The following is a 20857-nucleotide window of genomic DNA, read 5'->3' as shown; positions in this document are numbered from 1 at the left end:
TGCCCTCACTCTGCTAGGCAGAAAGAATCACTGGATTGGAAGCGCCCTTGGCCACAGGCTGTGGAAACTTGAGTCTGTGCAGAGTGGGGAGGCAGGGTCAGAGGGGGGAAGTCAGCCTCTTCCTGAGAGCTTTCTGACACTAGGTAGTGAGACTACTGTAAAGCTTTATCCTTTAACTTATGCTCATTTGTGTTAATTGTAGATTCCTAAATGTCCATTTCTCTGGCTGGTCAGAGAAACATTCCCCACAAGATTACAGACTGTGCACTGCTTGACTCAGGATGTTCTAGTTAGGCTTCTGCACTTGCCTGGAGTCCCAGCTGAAGGTGAATTCCCTTAAGGCCCTCCCATTGCAGGAGTAGCTGGGGCACTGCACCACCTTGCTGGAGGCAAAGGTCTTGTTAGTGACTTCAACTGAACTGTAACTCCAGTATACCAACTTCAGGTGCTTGATTATACAACAGAACACAATTGAGGTGCCTGAGCTTTTAAGATCTGAGACAGAGGATAAAGGAGGGGCCTAATGTCAGGCACGTTGAAGAACATGTGCTCAAACTCTGCTTAACATTGGTGGAAGCAGCCTCATGTGGGGCTGCTATCAGGTGGACATGCCTAGCACCAGATGCTTGTTTCCATGTTTGCTGAATGACTTGTTGGTCTGTGGTCTCCTCCTAGATGCTGAGGCTTGCACTCAACTTAGAACACCCAAAATCAACCCAGTTTCAGCCATTTTACCACCCCACATGACTTCTAGATGTTATTTCATATCCAAATGTATATTTTCAGTTCCTGTTTTCCCCAGAACATTAAATAAAAGAGCAACCACTTTTTATTTTTTTAATATATTTTTATTGATTTCAGAGAGGAAGAGAGAGGGAGAGAGAGATAGAAACGTCATTGATGAGAGAGAATCATTGATCAGCTGCCTCCTGCATGCCCCACACTGGGATCGAGCCTGCAACCCAGGCATATGCCCTTGACAGGAATCAACCCGGGACTCTTCAGTCCACAGGCAGATGCTCTATCCACTGAGCCAAGACGGGTAGAGACAATCACTTTTTTAAAAACATATTTTTCTATTGATTTTAGAGAGGAAGGGAGAGGGAGAGAGAGATGGAAACATCAATGATGAGAGAGAATCATGGATTGGCTGCCTTCTGCACTCCCCACTGGGGATCGAGCCTGAGACCTGGACATGTGCCCTTGACCAGAATTGAACTCAGGACCTTCATTCCACAGGCAGACGCTCTGTCAGCTGAGCCGAACCAGCTAGGGCGCAATCACTTCTGATGTGTGACCACTGAAGTCTCTGCTTGGCTTGCTTAGTGGTCAACTAATGATTGAACAGAGACTTCTTTTTTTAAAAAAAAATATATATATATATATTTATTGATTTCAGAGAGGAAGGGAGAAGGAGAGAGAGACAGAAACATCAATGATGAGGGAGAATCATTGATTGGCTGCCTCCTGCACGCCCCCCACTGGGGACTGAATCAGCAACCCAGGCACATGCCCTTGCCTAGAATCGAACCTGGGAACCTTGATTCCACAGGCCAAGGCTCTATCCAATGAACCAAAACAACCAGGGTGAACAGAGACTTCTTAAATGCTTTCATCAACATAAGAAATGTTCAAATCTGTAGAGAATTTTTGACTTTATTTGAACCAAAACAAGATCTCAAATACTTCAGCAAGTAACAGTTCTGCAGTTTCTTTTATTTTTCTAAAGAAACACATTTTAAATCATGCTAGTTTAACCAATGGAGAAAAAACTTCTATCAAAATATACAATTTCTATTACAGACTAGGAGGCTAATATTAAAAAAAAAAAAAAAAAAACTAGAGACCTGATGCATGAACTTCATGCAAGAGTAGGCCTTCCTTCCCCAGGCTGCCGGCACCGGCTTCCCTCCACCACCCTGTGGCCCCTGGCAGGCACCTGGGACCCGGGCTTCCCTCACAGCCCCTGCTTCCTCTGGAAGGATATCCAGTCTAATTAGCATATTACACTTATATTATTATAGATAGTTGTAGGCCAAAAAGTTTACTTATATGAATGACAGGCATCATATGATCTCTTTGAAACACAAAAGCATCATATGAGATCTTTTGCTTGATCTGTGACCTTCATCATTTGTGAGATTTTGATAAATTCAGAGCTTGACACTCAGTCAGTCTTTAGATGAAGGTATATCTATGCTTCTTAATCCAGATTTCCAGATGGGGAAACCACGTAGTTCAGAATCTCAAGTGGGATTTATGCCTTACCATGTACCTATCCAGTGTTTCCCAGAAGCTTAAGAAAAGCAGTCTGTCTGAGTGGCGTTTGTAATAGCTGAGCTCTAACACTGTTACGTCCCACTTCTGCACGTTGGGGTCTAGAGGAACTTGATCATATTTGAGATGGAAGGCTTTAATTTTGGCAAACATGTCAACTGGAGAGCCATCAGGCAAAAGCCCTGGCCACGCTTTGAACTGCCAGGCAGGACCGTGCACGAAGCCGGCCACGACCCGGTCCCAGTCCTGAGGCGTGAGTTTCAGAGGCTGGTCTAGGACTTTGTAGGGCACCGTGAGGCTGAGCTTGGTGCCCCGCGGCTGCATCTGGTCTTTTCTTCTCTGTATCAGAGTTTCATTTTCTCGTTGGCAGCCCTGTTTCTTCTTCTCATCTGATGGGACAAAGGTCAGGTCCTGCAGAAGGTCCTTTGCATTCAGCATGGTTATTAAGGAGGTGGCGGCGGCAGGGATTATGATAATGGGTGTCCGAGAGCCTTTCTTCTGATGAGGGGGAGGTCTTGCTTGAGAAACAGGTCTCGGTACTGGCTGTGCCTCTGGAGTCTTGAGTCTCACGGGCCGCCCCACCCTCCGTCACGGACTCCAGCGTCATCCCATGGTAGGTGCCCATCGTGTCAATTTTGAAGCCTTCCGTTTCTTCTTTTCTTTGAATCGTTCCTGGACATATCTGTTGTAGGCAGCTGGGGTCGGCTGTTTGGTAGGAAATGTGGGAGCCACAGGTGCTGCCTTTGGGGCTGGTCGCTGTTCAGGCCCTCACCCTTCTCCTCTGGCTTCCACAGACTGAAGAATTGCAAAAATGTCCTCGGCAAAGGTCTTTCCTGTGCTCTGTAGGATAGTTGTCCGCGTCCTCCCCACTCTCTCTCTGCTGACAATGTCCCGGGTCACAACCTCCGTGTCCACAAAACTCCTCCCTTTGACAGCGGCTAAGTGATCACCTAAGTCAGTCTTGATGGTAGATCTTTCCTTCGCCATGATTTTGACTTTGATGGCAGCAATTTTTTCCACTGACATAGTTTCAGACAAAGGCCTAATCTGTCCAGTCTGTACAACCCCTTCTTTGTGACCCTCCAAGCGGGCAGCCCATCTCTCTTTATCAAGGTGCAAACGCTCTTCATCCTCAGTGCGTGGCTTCTTCGCTCCTGCTGACACCTCCTCTGCAGCTCGCTTCACTTGCGTGGATCGCTGCAGCCCTAGCTCTACAGGGGCGCTTTGGTCCATACTTGCCGACGTGGATGCTTCGCCACTGAGATATGCAAGTAGATCTTTATACACACACACACACACACACACACACACACACAAACAGGTTTTATTGCGAGCGGTGGTAGATGCCACGGGTGTGGGTGACTCATAGGTCTCCACTGCCTGCTTGATGTAGATTTGAAGGTGTCGTACTGCTGAGCAGGCTCCACAGCCTGGGTGGCACACTCGTACACTGCCATTGCATGCTGGGCTAGGCCCCACTCCTCCTCCAGCTGTGCATACAGCAGGTACAGGGTCTTTGCATATTTGGGGGGGACAGCCATCCAGCGCCTGCTCAAAGCGGTCCTGTGCCTGCTCCAGCTTGCAGCTCCCATAGTGGGTGATGAATTTGTCAGATAGGTGCTCCTGTCAGACACACTGGGCCACTTAAACAGCAAGATGCCATGCTCGTACGCCTTGAAGCTCTCCTTGAAGTACTTGTGCTCCTCCAGGAACATGGCGTAGTTGATGACAATCTGGGGGGTAGCAATGCGCAGGTCCAGAATACTGTCATACACAGCCTTGGTAGACTGAAAGGTGCCATGGCTTTCCTCCAGGTCAGCAAGCAAGGACCACACCTTTAATGATTTATGCACACGATTCTGCACGGGCTCCGAGCCATCAAAATACTCAGCCCGGAGGGCAGGCAGTGCTGTTGCTTTCCGCAGCAGCTGCAAGGCCTGGTCCTAGTTCTCGGGTCAGAGCTCCAGCTCACCACAATCGCACCGCACACTTGGCCAGGTCATCCACTTTCTTGAAGCTCACCTTGGTGGCACTCTCCAGGATAATGCAGGCAGGCATCATCCAGCTGCCCGTTGTCCTCATAAAACTTGGCAAATGCAACCCACAGCATGTGGAGTTTGCCCATAGCCTTGCAGGGATCCACTGTCTGCACACCTCCGAGTACGTGTTGATGTTCTCCCGGGGGCAGCCCTGGTGCAGGGCCACTCCCTTGTGCCACTCATGTACATGGTGCGGGTTCTGGAGCAGCAAGATGCTGTTGAGGAGTAGGGGCCGCCGACTGATCAGCTGCTCAAAGCAGGCTAGGTGCAGTTCCAAGTCCATGACATCCTCTTCTTCCTGCCCCAGCTCTGAGGTGGTCTCCATCTTCACTACAATCATGCTGTCCTGGAACTAGGCATAGCTGTCAAACACCTGGGTGAAATCCCGCATGGTCATCACAGTTCAGATGGCCTCCTTGTACATGTCCCCAGCCTTCTCAAAATGGCCATTGAGCATGTACTGGTCGGCCAGTGAGCACCAGAGCTTGCCCAGCTGGTCTGTGAAGCGGGTAAGGCCCCCTTGGGTGATGGTGTCCATGTTGAGCGACTGCACTTTGTCCGGGTTCTGGGAGATGAGCTCACAGAGCTCGTGCCTACAGCTGGTAGTTGGACTTGCCAGCCTTGGACACGAAGTGCTCATCATTCACCACAGTGGCCAAGCGCTGTGCAGCCTCGTCCAGCCGGTCCCTTGACTTGAGGTACTCGATGTACTCCTCTGCGCTCTCGGTGCTCAGCTTGGTAGCCCCACATGGCCATCTCAGGCAGTGGGTGTGAACGCAGGAAGGGCAGGTACAGAGGCCAAATACGAGAGTGCATGTGATGGGCAGTGCCCAGAGGACAGGGTCGAAAGTGTGGCAGGTGTGAGTGATAGGGCCCTGCTTCACCAAGAACTGACGATAGTCTAGCCATAGACATGGCATCTTGGGCATGAACACCACGGCCTGCTCGTGGCAGTTGTTGACATCTTCATGAGCAGGATCAGTCACACAGTGATGCTTCACCCGTGCCCTGCGCACCTTCAGGTAACGGTACCAGAGTTTGTAGCTGCAGGGCAGCCGCTTCAGCGCTCTCTCGCTTGTACAGCTGATTGAGCCTGGGCTTGGGTGGAGGGTCTGGGGGGGCCCTGATTGAACTCAAAGTAGCGGAGCCAGCATTTGACAAAGAACTGGTTCCACATAATTTCTTCCTCATAGGGGAGGTCTTCTTCATCAAAGACAAGGTCCAGCTGCTCCTGCAGCCAGAGTCATGCCATCACCACCATTTTGCCAGCTCCCCAAGCAGATCTTTTCCGTCAGGTCTTCTAAACACAGAAATATTGTCAGTGACTGCGCTGCGCTTCGGACATAAACAGGATGAGAAAGGTGCACGTTACTAAGTAGAAATAAAATAGAATCCAATGTGTAGTACTCCCTGGGTTGGCCTTTCTTTCCAGTCCCCTTCACCAAGATCACCTTCTTCTGGATGTTCTATTGTTGCAGGACACTGAGCAGGTCTGCGATCTTCCGCCCTCTCACCACCTCTGCCATCACCAGGGACACCCCCCTTTACCTCCCCCCCTCATGCTTACCACAGCCTCCTCGCCCCCTCCAGCTGTGCCCTCTGTCTCACTGGTGCTGCTCCTCTGCCTCCTCGCCTCACTGGGCCTCCACCACTACCTATGCACGCACCCACGCTGCAGTTTCTTTTCTACATTTGAAATTAAGGAGGGGATGTAAAGAAGATTACATGAAGGTGGGAGAAAACAAGATAGGATTGGATTATAAGATTATGTGCTTCCTGCCCGGCCCCGAATGGCTCAGTGATTGAGCATGGAGCTATGAGCCAGGAGGTCATGGTTGGATTCTGCTCAGAGCACAAGCCTGGGTTGTGGGCTCAATCCCCAGTAGGGGGTGTGCAGGAGGCAGCTGATCAGTGACTCTCTCTCATCACTGATATTTCTATCTCTGTTTCCCTCTCCCTTCCTCTCTAAAATCAATAAAGATATACAGACAGTCCTCGGGTTACGTCAGACTCAATGTACGTCATTTCGTGGTTACGTCGCCATCTCCCATTTATTGATTAAAAAAAAGTTCCGTCATTTCAATGTATGTACATATGTGCTTTATTTTTTTTTATTATTTATTTACCACAAGTAAAGATCAGGAATTGTTATCTTTCTTTTAATTTTTTTTTTTTTTTTTTTTTTTTTTGCTGTTTCACTTCATTACTGCTGTGAATGTGCTCCATGTGAATGATGTAGGTGCTTATGTGGCAGGTTCCAACTTACAGTGAAAATTGCGTTATGCCGCCCTGTAGGAATGGATCTCCGACGCAACCCGAGGTCCTACTGTACTTAAAAAAAAAAAAAAAAAAAATTATGTGCTTTCTTAAGAGTGGTTGCTTCCAAGGTCTGAAAAAAAGAGGATTACTCTGGTATTTCAAAGGTGTGTTAACCTAGATGCACAACAATGAATGGAGCTTGCTTAAGGCAAAGATAAATATTTTCCTACAGATATAGGCCTGGGGCGTGACTGCCACCAAGACCTCCCAAGTTGGGAATTTGTGACTAGATCACCCTGTGAGGTTACTTTCCATAAAACCCCCTTTTACACCCTCACTTTGAGCCAATACAGTTCCCAAACTCTGCTAGGGACTGAGTGTGCTTTGAGACATGCCTTCAATGCTCTGGCAGGCCATTTACCACTTTACCGGAGCTTTCACTCCTGCTTATACAGAGCCTCCCTTCCCCGACTGCCGCCTGCCACCTGCTGCCAGGGCCTTCCTCTGTTCTGTGCCACCCCCTGGTGGTCAGCACATGTCATAGCAAGCAATTGGTCTTCCAGTCGAACTCCCGCAGGGACAATTTGCATATTAGGCTTTTATATAGAGATTTCACATTGTCCCACAGCTTCCTCAGGCAGGGAACAGGATTCTGCAAGACCTCCATCATCTTCCAGTAGTGGCTAAAAAGCAGCTCCATAACAGCTCCAAGGCAGCTCCGGGTCTGACTGGGCTGTGGCCAGAGAGAATCTGGCCTCACCAATGTCCTATCAGCAAGGCTAGATTATCCAAACCTGAAAGTGTGGGAGTGTTACCATCCCCAGAGGCACACTTTAAAGATGAATGGCTGGTATTCTTCTACAACTGTCAATTAGATCCAATGAATCCACAGGCCTCTCTATGGCCCTCTCCTGTGATTAAGCAACCTGCTATAAAGTTTTCTTGAAGCCATAGCCAGCTCAGTAGTGCCCCACCTTTAACTGCTTTCCTTCTGGTCTTTCCCAGATCTCCTCTCCACTTGTACTTTCTTGGGATTGTATCTTCAATCATGTCTTCACTTGTGTTGTCTAGAAAAGAGACTGAGGCACATCTCAAGAGTTCTATCTTGCTTATTCTGCAACCACCTCTTGGTTTTTCTTCTCTAATATTCTTCAAACTCTCCAGAGTAGTTAGTTCTCTAGAACTGTGACTGAGTATCTAAATTACCAATAAAATGTGCCCCAATTTAACTATAATTTGACAATTCCCAGTCACCCAAAGGAATACTACACACTCCAAAAATTATAATGTCTGGAACATGCAAAATGTTGAAACTATAATTTGATCACATTTTAATTGAAAGCATATATTCACATATTGCACAAGGAAGAAAGAATTTGTTTTAAAACCTTAATGATGAAAAGACCTGTATAAGAATGTCCTTAGCAGCATATTTGCAATAGCCAAAAGTTGAAACTTGCCAAAAGTTGAAACTTTCCAAAAGCAGAGTATTAGATAATTTTTAAAGATTGTAAAATTAGGATTGTCAAGTAATATCCAAGATGCCCATTTAAACTGTAGGGAAATAATAATTTTACAATATAAGCATATCACAAATAGTGCATGGGACATATTTATACTAAAAATACTTATCTGAGATTCAAATTCAGTTGGGTATCTTGAATTTTTATTTGTTAAGTCTGCTAAACTAACCTATAATAGAATATTATACAACAATAAAAATGACTGAGCTATAGTTACAGGAAACAACATGAATACATCAAGCAGTATTGTCTTTACATAAAACTCAAACTCAGGCAAAACTCAACAATAGTTTAGAGAAATACGCACAATGGTTACAAGGTGGGGGAAATAAAGGGCAGTGATGTTTAGGGGGCATGAAGGGATCTTGTGGAGTAGTGATAAATGTCTCTTAAACTCTGTGGGAGATGTAGTTACAGAAAAATTTTCATGTTGCTTTAATTCACTAGGGATTTCCAATTTTTATACTTTTCTGTATACATTATAATCACTTTGGATTGAAATTTTTATTATTTTTTTAGATTGAGAGTAATGGAGAGGGAGAGAGAAAGAGAAACATCAATGAGAGAAACATCCATTGGCTGCCTCCTGCATGTCCCCTACTGGGGGGTCAAGCCCACAATCCAGGCATGTGCCCTGACCAGGAATTGAACCTATAACCTCCAATTTTTTTCTTTGTGCTTTTCTATCTTTATTCTTTTACTTGTTTGTTTTTTTTTTGTTTTTGTTCATTTGTAATCAGAAAACACTGAAGCAGTGCCAAAACCGGTTTGGCTCAGTGGATAGAGCGTCGGCCTGCAGATTGAAAGGTCCCGGGTTCGATTCCGGTCAAGGGCACGTACCTTGGTTGCGGGCACATCCCCAGTAGGAGGTATGCAGGAGGCAGCTGATCGATGTTTCTCTCTCATCGATGTTTCTGGCTCTCTATCCCTCTCCTCTCTCTTCCTCTCTGTAAAAAATTAATAAAATATATTTTTTTAAAAAATCAATAAAATATATTTTAAAAAAAAGAAAAGAAAACACTGAAGCAGTATTGCGTGTAATTATTACAATTTGGATGAACAGAATACATCTTCTACCATAAAATTTGGCTGTGAACTCTTTCAGAATTGAGAGAGAAATGAACTTTAAAAAGCTGGCTTTACTTATAATCATCATGTTCTTTTTTTTTCTCCCAACCCCCTTCATTTAGGAGCTGGCCTCTTCTCCACTCGTCGATTTTGAGTAGAAATCAGGGAAAAGAAAACAATTTCTTCCGAGTGTGCTACATAGGTTTTAGATCTACATAGGGATCTCTTTGAAGATTTGACAAAAGGAGCTTCAGAGTCGGGAACTTTGGCAAAACTAAGTTTGAATCAGGTTTGACAGCAACCTCCTTGGGCAAGTTATTAAAGACCCCTGAGCTTTAATCCTCTCATTTTTAAACCATTTAAGCTTCAACCTAAGGAGTGACATACTTAGTCCAGTGCCTGGTACAGAGGAGGCCTTCGATGATTAACATGATAAGCCCACAAGTCTCCAGTGGAGGGTTCTTCCATCAGCCTTGAACTTTCCGTGGACCTAGGTCTGCCTGGCAGCATGCCTGAGATTGACTTACTTGCAATTTCTTTCCTCCTTGATTTTAGCAATAAAATACTCTATTAAAATGGGCGGCTGATGAAATTATATAAATCAAGAGGATTCTTTCCCCAAGCCCTCTGAATCATTCCCAGAACAGTCATCTGAGGGGAGTTCCTTGTAAGCTAGACCAGCATCTTTGTAAATTTCCTTGGGCAATGAAACCACCCAAACTACAGGATGCTTATCTTTTTAGTAAAGTAAAATATCTGCTGTACCCACACCTAATTTAAAAGGGCTGATTTTATTTAGCACTGTGTCACTTGGCTGTCCTCCAGGGTCTCTGAATATTCTGGGGAGAAACGGATGGGGGATGTGCTTTATTTCATTTCTTAAGCTCGTATGAAACAGAAAATGGCAGAAACAGCAGTCTGAAATGTTGGAGATAATTGCTGTTTAATTCTGGATTTGATGAGTTAATGAGCACTGTACAGAAGGCATATGATGGGGCCTCATTTGCAGCCTAAACTGCGTTGCTGTGTGTATTGGGGGAATATGTGCCGTCTGTGTGTATCTTTGCAAATTACATTTTTCAGCACAAGCACTAATCCTGCCAAACAATTACAATGTTTACAGAATCTGATGCAATCCATCTGTTGAAAGGGCTTTTCTGTATTTAGGCTGATAAAATATAAAACAGTTGGTGAAGACTGAACAAAATCTATGGATCTTGATTTTGGGAGCATGTCACGTTCCTTCTAGGCTGTGCAATGGGATGACTAGTGAAAAGCTTCCAGAGGTTGCTGGGCTCTTTGGGATGGAGATAGCAACACGGTCTAGGCTCAGCTGCCTTCCTGAATAGACTACTCACTCACTATGAACTGACACTAAGGCATGCCCTGTGCACTTGAAGTGCAAGGTGTTCAAAGGCATAATCTCTTCCATTTGCTGTCATTCTTGCCTTTCAGCTAAATCTGGTATACATCTGAGAGAGACTCAAGGCATCTTAGTTGAATAGCCTTTCTTCTGTGAGAGGTTTACTACGGCGGTGAGCTGAAAGGCAATGAACAAGATGCTTTAAAATGTGAATTTTTGTTTTTAAGACTTGGTGTTTTAGTTTGGGTTCCCCCAGATGCAGGCCCTGAAACAAATATTAGATGCCATTGGTTTATTTGGGAGGTTCAGGGAACACTGGCTGGTAATGAAGAAGTAATAAGGGGAATATCGTCAATACCAGATGTATTAGGCTAGTTACCCTGTGGGTGGCTGGAGCTTAACCTCAGAAATCGTGTAGCACACATCCCTCAGTATTGTCCCAGCTGAGAGAGGCAAGGGACCTGGGTACTGCTATCTCCCTTAGTTGTCCTCGGTTAAGGCCTGAATGTGGGTGGTGGTCAGTCCCTAGCATGGCCAGCCCGCTATTCATGGGGCAGCAGAGATGCAGATTCTAGAAGCTAGAAGGTGCCTAGAGCATAATAAAACAATACATTCTCAGGAATAAAGGCGGCACTGACAAATGTCTGCCTCACACTCTTTCCATTTTATTTAAGACGAACTATTAATGCTACCCATACTGGATCAGTCTTATATTTGCAAGGGTCATATGGGCAGTAAAACCTAGTTTACAGGGGAGTGGGACCAAGAGAACTTGCCTTGAAGCAGTCTTGGCATAGTAGGCAGACTGTCTTCTCTTAGAGGAGGGGGATCTGATGAGAATATAGTGGGTCATACTTTGAAACACTTCATTATAGGGTAGTTTCTAGAACTGATGAAAACTGTTTATCATTTTAAGTACCCAACATGCTTTAAGTGCCCCCAAATGTAAGCTGTTATCATGACTACTTGTGCTGACTTTGTCAACAGAAGCAAATCCCACAGAGACATCAGATCATCCAGAATAAGCAGATCAGGAGTTGATAGAGGCAGACATCACAGCCAGTGATATGAAAATATATGGTGCCTATAAGTGATTCAATGCCTCATCCTGATGAATGGTTCTGTGATTACAGTAGATTGAGGCTTGAGTTGCTATATAAAATCTCAGTAAATGCTATCTATAAAATGCCAGCACTAGAGTGCTTATAAGAGCAATATTGTTAGATTTATTTCCATATCCCCAAAGCATATCATATGTGCCACAGTCAGGATTTAACAAATAGGTTGAGTCGATAAACAGAAGATGCAGTAAAGGAATGGAAATATTCTAATCTGACAGCTGGCTAGATTTCCCAGCTGGAAGGGATGGGGCACCTTCCAGCTTAGTGGCTATGACAATATTGTCAAGGTAATCCAAAACTTTCAAGGGAGGGTTACAAGGTATGATGAAATCAACTGTTGGGGCCTCAAGCAAATCTTTCCTGGATCAGCACACCCATTACCTAGCTGATGTGAGTGTGGGAGGTTAACAGCTCGATAGGTGTACATTTCTCCAGAAAGTTGCTCTCAACCAATAAGAACTGCCTTTTCTAGAAATGCTGTCCTAGGGGTGTCCCAAGACCAATCACTGACCGATGTTGAGATGCAAAAGCACAGTTCCTTGCCTCAGGGAGCTCTGGTGCCTTTCATGTTCCAGAGCTCCCTTAGAGATCAAGCTGCAGTAGACTCAGCTAAAACCACATCTCCTCCCCCACCCTAACCTGCTCCCTCACCTCCTTTCAGATTTATCTTGTAAGTATTCCCTCAACAAATCATTTGCATAAAAATCCCTGTCCTTAGGGAACCTGACCTAAGGTATTTGGCATCAGTAGTGAAGGTCAAATCTACATGCAAATGTATCCATTGGATCCACTGGACATACCACATAACATACCACCCAGAGCTGCTGGCCTAAGAGACTAGTGAAAAACCCTCTCCAAAGTGTAGCTGAAGTGCCAACTCAAGATGGTTCATGCAAGCAAGGGACATTATCCTTCTGGACCAAGAGCGACTATATGTTGCTGAATTCCCCCTATTAAAATACATGGGCCTTGACTTTGCACCCATTCAGTAAATCAACTGTAATCCTTGCTTAGGCTCTGCTTTTTAAAGCACACGGTCTTGCTTACTTCTAAGTATATGCTACCTGCTCTGGGTTTGGTGAATTCTTCATAACTCATTGCCAGAGTCTCTTCCATGAAGACTTCTCTGACAATGACCCCCCTTCTCAGCCTACTGAGTCAAACGCCCTTCTATATAATTACAGAACTTTGGATTTCCCTGTCTCCTAGCACTTACATTTATTGGCTTTGGTATCTAAAAAGGTGTGAAATCTTCCACCTTCTGACTAACCCCATTCACCCCATCAGGCCATCCGTAGTCATAAGAAGCTCAATGTTTTTCTGGTTTTGCTAGCACCAACCACAGTGATTTTCATAGCTCAGGTGCTCAAGAAATATTTATAGAATGAGTAGGGGGCAAACATGAAAAGAATATTACCAAAGTCAGTCTTCTCACTAACTGGGAACTCAGTTAGCCATAGAAGGGAGCAGAATAGTTTTATGTAAGTAGGGCAGCTAGTTTATATGCAAGAGAGATCAAATGGATTCTGAGGTGAGAATGATCAGGTGGCCCAGATCACCAGCCAAGGGGGATTCCTAGGGAGACATTGTATGTGATTATATAGAGATTAACGCTGCCCTTATATGGTGACAGAACAACGCTTCCCATTCAACCCTGTCCTTACTTTGGAGTGCTGTCTTTGCTGCATGAGGCTAAGCGGGGGCTCTTAACATTCATTGCTCCAAAGAAAGGGGTGTCTTAATGGGCCATAATGAAATGACAGGTCCACAGCACAAGAGCTATCTGACCTCAGAATCTCCAAGACCCATGGGTTTGATGCTTCATGACTATTTCTTGAGCTAATGACCACCAAGAGACTCCATTGACCAAATGCATTTAAAAACTATCTCAACAGGCTTATTTGTATATCCAAGTCCTGGTAGAATGCTTCATTAAATTGCTCAGGGACCATTATACATGGTGGGACAAAAGTAGGTTTACAATTGTGAGCAAAACAGTTTATTCTTGTATTATTATTTATTAATTTTCCATATGAACAACTGTATACCTCCTTTTGCCCTACCCTGTATGTACAGTCAGGCTCATTCTTTTTCCTAAAGGGATTTGCAATATACTTTGAGGGATGGACTTTTAAGACTAAAGCAAAGGGGCTGTAAACATTTGTATATTAACTTTTCCCCCGTCAGTCACTCCCTCTTCTTCCCTCACACAGGCATACTTTCCTGGGAAATTGTCTTTACCACTTATCTTGCAGAGTGATGGAGAGAATTAAGAGATGCTGTATGACCTATACATTAAGGACACTGGAGAGGGCAGGTATTTTGTGGCAGAAGATAAATTAATATACTCAGAGTGATTTACAAAAATGTGAGCCACTGGCCTCTAGGCTGAGAGAGAATGTGGACAGTTTGGAAAGGGCACTGCCAGACAACTGCTATACATGTGAGGGGAAAAAAGGGAGAAACTTGGGAAAAGTGACAATATGTCATATATGAAATCTCTCCCTTAGCATTTTTGGAATACTTTTTAAAATGAGAAAAATTCATTCTTTTTTTCTTTCATGTGACATCATTTAAGGTTAGACCACCAGCCTTAATAATCTCAATTTTATTTAGGTTATATTACATTGATTTTAATCCTATCCAGGGAACTTGGAACTGTGACCCTGGGGTTTTTGAGGTGATTTTAAATAGTACTTAACTACCATCTCAGGAAAAGTAACGTATTATCAGATATTGATATGTAGATGTTTATGTACATTCTTTAAATTGATTCTTGTAATATCAGAGCTAAGGTGATTTTTAGCATTATATTTAAAATGAGAACACGACATACAGATCTGTTTCTTCTCATGGACCTAATTCTCTAAACAAGGTTAGTATGACTTTGTGAATGTGACTGTTGCAATATGATTATTAAAGTACATTGTAACTACCCTTTGTTCAGTGTGTCTCATGATGTTTTTTGGCCAAAAGCTGCATAATTTTGACTGGAGCTGATTCAGCAGAAACATTTGCTTAATCTTGTTAATGTTCTCACTAATGAGCCATCCAATGATCATTTCTACAGAATGGAGCCAAATCTCCAGGTGCCTCTCATCACAGGTCTGGTGGTTAATATTTTCCAGTTACTCAAATCCCATATAACAACACGGGCGGGAGGAGCTTGGATGCATGAGCAACCTGCATGTCATTTCATTTGGTCACTGGCTTCCTCTGACAATTTAGAGGGGGGGGGGGGGGGCAGATTTTTTACTTAAAGTCCAATTAGTCAGGAGTTCCTCATTTTTCCTCTCTTCAGGCTGAGAAGACTTGGAAAGATTTTCTGTCGATTAGCACTTCCAGCAGAAAGTAAGGAAACAAGGGAGACAAAGCAGAAATCTCAGCAATCGTAGATTCTGTAACAGGCGCTGTGCTTCAGAATAAAAATAAGCATCTGCAATGCCTAGGATTGTGCACCATGCAGAAATGTTTAAAGTTAGTTAGAAGCAGGAGTGGCAACATTCTAACACTTGTTTGAAGGAATATCTTAGGGAGGTGAATAAAGAACACTGCACAGAGCCTTCCCTCTCCCACTGCCCATCATCCAAATCTCCTAATTTTTATGTTCTTGGCAGGATATCTCCTATCCCATGACTTGACTTGGTCTGCCTAGTTAATTCCTCCTTATTCTTAAGATCCTTAATTAGTCTCACTTCCTCAGAGAGCCCCACCAGCCCAGGTTAAGCCTGTCTATGCATCTACTTCTCTGTACCTGTATCAGTTATAGTTTCATATTTATGTATTATGTGTCTGCCTCAGCTGTCAACCTTTAAGCTCTGTGAAGAGAAGGGTCCTCTCCCCACCATGTCACAGTGCCACACTGACTGAGGGCTGGGTGGCTTGCTGAATTAATTCCTTTGGGCCTACATTTTCCTACCTTTAAAAAGAGGGAGTTGAAGATTCTTAAGGGCCTACGCAGCACGAACGTGATAGCTCTTTGGATTATAAGAAAGACATTCATCTGCCCTAGGGTATATACCAACTTTCCCCTTAAAGTTTAAATGATGTTTTGGGCAATCTGAAATTTACAAAGCAGGACTATTACAGACCCAAGGCTTTGATCTCTCATGAGCTTCCAACATCAGTCTTCCTGGGGACCAGGGAAGGGCTGCTGAAACTAATTCTTGGGCTGTTTTGAACATGTGGGCTTGCAAGCCACATCAGCTGTAACATATCTGTGCAGGATATTGCATGGACACTGATAGCAATAGATCTGTTTTTTCTTTAAAATATATATATATATATATATATATATATATATATATATATATATGTATATGTATATGTATATATATGTATATATATGCTCAAATATACCTTAGATTAAAATCTCCATTGGCTATTTTCTTAGTTTCTTTAAACCTCATTTCCTTTTGGTATGTCAGTGACTAATAAATTGCAGTAAAGCTTGAGTTTATACTAGCTCACAGGTGATTACACTGGACAAGTAGTTTTCCCAAACCCAGGGCCCCTTGGAAAATGAAATAACCCACATATGGAAGGAATCAGCAGACAGAGGGGCCCCTACCTACCTGCATTCTCTAGCTGTTAAAATCGTGTTTTGGTAAGATAAGAGGAAACAGGGCAAGAAGGAACTTGGAAGCTCCTAGAAACTGAAAACTGAAGCTCTTATTGCCATAAAAACTGCACAGAACAGGTCAGCTAGTCCTTGAGTAAGTCAGCTAGTCCCCAAGGGACTGTTGCAGGATTGCTGAGCCTGGCCCCAATCTAAATATATAGTCTCCATCCCAGTCCTAACTCCTCCGACCCTTTCTCCCTCACCATTCCATTTTTCTAGAAATTGTGTATTTCAGAAGTTCCAGGAGAATCCCATTTTCAGTGGTTTGGTTTCATAGACTGCCCGCCTTCTCATCACACCAGATGTTCTATTTCTGCCTTCAGCTGAGCAGCCCCTGGACTCACACGTCGGATGGGAGTTGCAAACCCCGGAGCTGATGGAAGCCAGCAGCCCACAGAAATGAATGACGCTGACCCGCTGTCGCGGGGCAGTCACGGCTAAAGGCCAGCCAGTTGTTGCCAGGGAGAGGGCAGGCCTGGTGTTTTAGATCTTTTGACCTTTTCAAATGCAGAACACCAGATTTTCATGTGGTACATCTTATTTTTCAAAAAATGTTCACAACACACTTGACTTGAAAAAGTATGAGTATGCTGGGAAATCCAAAACAAAACAAACAAAAAAACAACAAATACCCATTTGTCTGCAGGCTCGTTGGGCCAAAGTCTGCCAGATTATTTCAGTCTTCCCTGAGCTCTCCACATCTTATCTCTGTCCATCCATTGATGTCCCCCATATACTGCTTCATCGAGTCCTCCCATAACCTTTGAAATAGCTGGTAGTGTCCCCATTTTCAATTTGAGGGCACAGAGGCTTAGAGATTGTGGATTTGTCCGTGGTGAAGCAATTCACAGAGAAAATGTACAGGGTTTGAAGAGTCTTTCTGATCCCAGTGTTATTGTTCTTTTTCCTGTTATATTATTATCCCCTGAAATACCCAATAATGCACCCCCCATTATTTTAAGAAACTAGCATGATATACCTGAACAAGAAATCTATTAAAGACATTTTAACACAGAATCAGCTACAAGAATTGGGAGTTTGGGGTAAAGAGTATTGAGAAGCAGAGTTGAAGGGAGAGTGGGGTAAGAAATAAACTAGACAGTCAGAAACTCCTAGTGGCCAAGTGGGTAAATGACTTAAGAATAAGAATACTTGAATACCCATGTTGAGGTTGTGGTAGATGCTAGAACGTGAGAATCCCTCTATAGTCCCACCACTCAGTTGAAGTCTGGTGCTGCCCAGATGATATCAGTAGTGTTTGGAGGATTAAAGGATGAACTGGTATTCATGATGGGCTAATGTCATGTGGAAAAGAAACTGCCGGTGTGGACAGCCATGTGATTGATAAGATTGTCTAATTCATTAGAATCAGAAGCCCACAGTCACAGCCATTATAATCAGGAGAAACAGAAACCTGCCCCAAGCACTCTCCCCCTTGAGAGTCTCAAGGAGATTAGAAGGGAGTTTCTCATCTGGTGTGATGGTAAGTCACGTGAAAGAATTCTGAACCTCAAGGAGGAGGGTGACTCATCTTGTGTCTTCATTATACCTGGAAATCTATATAATCTAATTTAAAAATCTCCATAACCACCCCACTGGTGGCAATCCAAACTAATTGCTCCAGCATCTGTGTTCCCACTGCACTTTGTTATAACACGGGCTGTACTGACTCTATAATCTGGGCAGGGGAGAGCTAATGCATCCTCAACCCCACCCTGGTACACAACACAACACCGGGCAGGGAGAGGCACAATAATAGTTTAAGATGTTTTAAAGTCCAACTATCTCCAAACTAATAGTTATGTATATTGTGTCTGTTTCCATCAATTCTGTTTACACTTAGTATCTTGTTGTAACTGAGTTTAATTTCCCAGAAGGCACTAATTTTATTGCTTCCAAAGTGGTCAATTCTTATTCTGTTTATATGACATTTTATGTTTCAGACCCCTTTGCAGACACTCAGTTGGGATACCTATTCGGTAACGTAAACCCAAATTAATTTGCACAGTTTTGCTTGACTGGGATTTTTTTCTCAAAGTCACGCTCCATGAAAAATTCTAACCAGGTGAGCCTTGGCAGAGCAGCTGTTCCTCCCACAGTATGTAGGGAGGACTCACCAAGGCCTGAGCTAAGAGGAGGCAGGTAATTGCCTGGACTGTTTGGGGTCCTCGTCTAATATTGACTTTTAATTATGAAGGCCAAAGGTTTATTTTCTTATGGGATACATTTCTGCCCCTTGGTTATTGACAAAGTTGGAATATGAAACGTGTTTACTTTTTTGTAATGGGGGTAGGTGGGCAAGTTTATATTACAGTAATATATTCTGCCCACCAGCTCTTGTAAACTCTGATCATATGTCTGTCTGTGCAAGTTGTCTGTCTTGTGTGTATCCTGATCCATTTTAGATATTCACACCCTCTAAGCTCACTATAAAATATATTAAGAATATGTCATTTACTCTGGAAAACACTTCAGAAATATATATATCAACACCATGGTTGTGTTTATTTGACACTAGGGCTGAGTCTTTTGTTTTCAAGTACTGAAGATACAATGAGGATCAAAAGTCCTGGCTCCTACCCTCAAGGACTTACATCTCAGGGGTTACATGTAATCCTGTTACAATGGTGTGTGCTAAGTGCTGCCATGGCAAAGGGCTATTTGGACGCAGAAATTCTACTTCCAGAAATCTATCCTTAGGAAATAACCTGGAATGTGGAAATGGCTCACATGGAGGTTGTTCCCACAGTGAGCATGGTTGTGGCAGAACCGTTCATGCCACTACGGTTCACACAGCGCCTTAGTCAACTGTGGAAAATTATGGAAACGATAGGGAAATTGTAATTAGCCACTTTCGTGTTAGAATAAAAATAGAGAGCACAGTGTGTCAGCTATTCTGTGCCAGGCAAAGTTCAAAGCACTTAATCTAAATTAACATATTAATTTCTCTCAAAAACCCTATGAGGGTATCATTACTGTTAGCACCAAAACGTTAAATAACTTGTCCAAGGTTATTTAACAGGCAGTTATTTGACAGGCAGTGTGGCCCTAGAGGCTGCCTTAAGTTACAACTATTAAAAATGTTCATATCCATTATAATGATAGGGGAGACAGGCTTATGACATTTATGTTGAGTTGGATACACACTACTAATTTTATCCTGGGTTCTCCTTGAAAGCACAGCCTCAGGTAAGAGCTTGCTAGCATTTAACTTATTTGGGGAAGATATTTCAGGGAAGAGGAATGGCGGGACAGAAAGAAAGACAGGAAAAGTGGGAAAGCCAGGGCAAGGATGAGCTTGTCACCACTGTGTGCAAGGGGCCTCAGTCCCACTGTGATCCTCTGAAGAGCTGTGTGGAACGCACCTCAGAATCATCCACTGAATGGATGGGGGAAAGGAGGATATGTCCACTGACTCCATTCCCCATTGGACAAGGCTTACCCATGGGTGTTGCCTCCCTCTATATGTCCAGGGCAGCACAAACATGAGTATTGAGAGAGTTCCCCTGGACCTCCCACTCTGAGGTGTCAGGGATGACCTGGGGCAGAAAGCAAGAAACAGGAGGTATTGAAAAGTTACACCTGCGGGAAGCTAATCCTGCAGCAATGGGTGGAGTGAAGAGAGAGCTGAAAGACACATACTACAGGACATAAAGGGCGTCTGACACAGGCCTATCACCATGACTGCTCCATCTCAAGATTTCTCAGGGCAATCTCCTTCCCTGAGCCTTGCTCAGTGCACTCTCCTTGAGACTTACTGCAGGTGGGTTAGCGGAACAAGCTCAAGTCTCCACTATTGCAGGTGGTGCCCAGGTTGTAACTGAATCTCAGCTCCCTCCTCCATTGCCCCTTCTGGGTCTCTCCCACACTTGATCTGCACTTCCCCAGGCCTAAGGTGCTTATCTAATAGAGTGACCCAGATGCTCATCACTGAAAGTCTCAGGCCCTTTTCAGAAGGGAATCGGTGTCTCTTCTGGATGCTGTGGGTTTCAGCCTGGGGCAGATAATTTTGACACAGAAGACCCACCCTTACGTGGTGGGCACTAAACTGGAGTCTTTTTTAAAAATATATATTTTATTGATTTTTTACAGAGAGGAAGGGAGAGAGAAAGAGAGTTAGAAACATTAATGAGAGAGAAACATCAATCAGCTGCTTCCTGCACACCCCCCACTGGGGATGTGCTTGCAACCAAGGTACATGCCCTTGACCAGAATCGAGCCTGGGACCCTTGAGTCTGCAGGCCGACGCTCTATCCACTGAGCCAAACCAGCTAGGGCTAAACTGGAGTCTTATAGACTTCTGGGCTGTGATTTAAAGCAAGGGAGTTCTTTTCTTTATTCTTTGGGGACTACCCAGAGAGATAGAGGTGCTCTCGGTGTCCCTCCCACATCACTTGAACCTCACCGTACACCTCGGCAGAATGAGCCCTCATCAGGTCACTGTTATCAGTCCGTGGTTGCTGAAGTTGACCTTTTGCAGTTGTCAAAGGTATGGAATCTCTAAGAGACATGCGCAGTTGTATCTTACATCAGTGATAATAGGAAAGAGGAAAAGGGGTATGAATGCCATTGAATTATACTCTTAA

General features: G+C 44.0%; 2 pseudogenes across 2 annotated transcripts; both read right to left on the bottom strand.

Annotated features, from left to right (window-relative positions):
• Positions 1 to 2238: 2238 nt before the first annotated feature.
• LOC308241048 (parafibromin-like) lies at positions 2239 to 3510 on the bottom strand (annotated as a pseudogene). The gene has a single exon. The product of its transcript is annotated as a parafibromin-like (transcript).
• Positions 3511 to 3601: 91 nt separating this feature from the next.
• Positions 3602 to 5577, bottom strand: LOC308241047 (pre-mRNA-splicing factor SYF1-like; annotated as a pseudogene). The gene has a single exon. The product of its transcript is annotated as a pre-mRNA-splicing factor SYF1-like (transcript).
• Between the last annotated feature and the right edge of the window lie 15280 nt (positions 5578 to 20857).

Source organism: Plecotus auritus, assembly GCF_963455305.1.
Source record: "Plecotus auritus genome assembly, chromosome: 2".
Classification (NCBI taxonomy): domain Eukaryota; kingdom Metazoa; phylum Chordata; class Mammalia; order Chiroptera; family Vespertilionidae; genus Plecotus; species Plecotus auritus.
Note: the sequence above shows the minus strand (reverse complement) of the source record. Positions and strands in the feature narration are given on the sequence as shown.